Source organism: Felis catus, chromosome E2, assembly GCF_018350175.1.
Source record: "Felis catus isolate Fca126 chromosome E2, F.catus_Fca126_mat1.0, whole genome shotgun sequence".
Classification (NCBI taxonomy): Eukaryota; Metazoa; Chordata; class Mammalia; order Carnivora; family Felidae; genus Felis; species Felis catus.
In genome coordinates, this window is record NC_058382.1 from 14001941 (window position 1) to 14003957 (window position 2017).

Below are 2017 nucleotides of genomic sequence, written 5' to 3' on the forward strand. Positions count from 1 at the left end.
CCCCTCGGACAGCAGGGTGTGTCCAGGGGGGATGGTGTGGTGACGGAGCCTTTCCTCCTGAGTCATCTCAAAAGCAAGAAAAAAAGGGGGGGGGGGTGTGTGTGTCCCTGCACAGTAACCTCGGAGCCATAACATGGTCGCAGGGAATGCTGACCCGGCACGTGAGAGGTGAGTATTAAAGGGGACCCAAAATTAATCACCCCAATTTCTAACTCTTACAGATTTTGAACCAAGGAATTTAAAACATTGTATTTGGCTGGGAATAAGTTCAGTATTGAAATTTTAAATAACCAGGTTTGGAATCCTGTATCTTTAAGCTGGAAAATTCTTGTTTGGTCGATTGCATTTTCCATAACTTAGGCCAAAGTGTCATCTGACATGGCAACATGTTGTTTTTAAGTCTCTACATTGTTTCTTGGGTCCCTTGATACAATCTACAAGTTACATACTTTAAAATATGCAGTGTATAAATTATATGCTTAATTATTTATAGCTCTTGAAAATGAGGTGATTGATTTTGTGAAACCCAAGATTATATCCCCAGCTGATGGATTGGGAAATTCAGTCACTTGCCCAAGGCCACACATCTGATTTGTGGGGGAGCTGGGATTCAAACCCAGCTCCTGGCCAACCTCAAGGCCAATCATTAAACCACCAGGCTGCAAGGGAATAAGCTTAGAGTCTGCCCTCTGGAGTTTACAGCCCATAAGCCAGATGTGGACCCTGGACGAGGGGACCTGTGCCAGACAGCTCTACCAGGGTGCCCAGGGATCCCCAGGGAGGGAGCACAGGACTCTAGCAGAAATAAGCCACACTCTCATCTCCAAGCTTTGAGATGCCCTTCCCTCTGCCTACAACACCTTTCCTGACACAGCACCTTTGCCCAGAGAATGCCACTCATTCTTCAGGCCTCAGTTAAAGTATCACCTCTTCTTAGGGAGCCTCTTCCGTTGCCCCGCCCCCTCCCATCCAAAGTTTGACCCTTCAGGTTGAGTCAGGAGCGCCCCTCCCCACTTGGGCCCCGGGGCTTCCCCCTCCAGGCCCTAATTCAGTCCCAGCCCTGACCCATTCTGGGCAGTCGCTATCTGGTCCCCCACTGGACTGTGAGCGAGGGGTGAGTCTGGGTGTGTCTCAGTCACTTTGGTGTCCCGGCACAGGGCCAGGCACAGAAGAGGCAAGCTCAGCAGTTCAACAAGGCAGACCGCTGCGCTGGCAAGGGAGAAGGGCAAAAAGGGCTTGGGACTTGGACAGAGATGGTTCAGACTTTCGGACTAATGGGGAAACCGAGGCCACGCTGCGCACACAAAATCAGGGACAGAGGCAAAACCCTCTTCCCTGTCACTGGCTGATCTTTACCCAAAACTATTCTTCCTGTGTCCAGAGTCATCTTTCTCAGCCGCCCCTGCCCCAATAGTCCCTGTGGATGCAGATGTTCTGGTCCCAGGAGCCCCACAGGCCCGTTATCTCCCGAGGACCTCCCACAGGCTCCCCTTAGCCAATTTCCCCATCTTCCCACACGTGATGGAGACTGGCTCTTCATGGTGCTTGTCTCTCCACAGAGACCATAGATCTGGGGTTAACCTGCCACCCTCCACTTCCCCAGCCTTGGGCTCTCAGAACCCTGGAGATGCCGAATTAACACCCCCGCCCTATCTGGTAACCTCGTCCCACCTAACCCCACAGTGCTGCATCCCTACTCCCGCCCCATCCTACTGCCATCAAGGTCATTTTTCTGGGGTCATCCAGCTCCGGCTACTTCAGCGCCCCCTTTCCAGTTCTGTTTGGAAAGCCCTGACCTCCCCCACAGCGGCTCCCCCGAGCCCCGCCCCTGGGGAAATAATCCACGTGCCCCGCTCCCCGTGCTCTCGGGGGGTTCCGCCCCCTGCTGGAGCCCCGCCCTCGAGGTGCCTCCTCTCCAAGCGCTAGCCCGGCAGCTAGGGCTATTTTAGAACCTTCCACGCGAGGCAGTGCCTAGCGCCCCGCCCCCTGCCCCACGCTCTTTGGAAAGCTCCGCCCT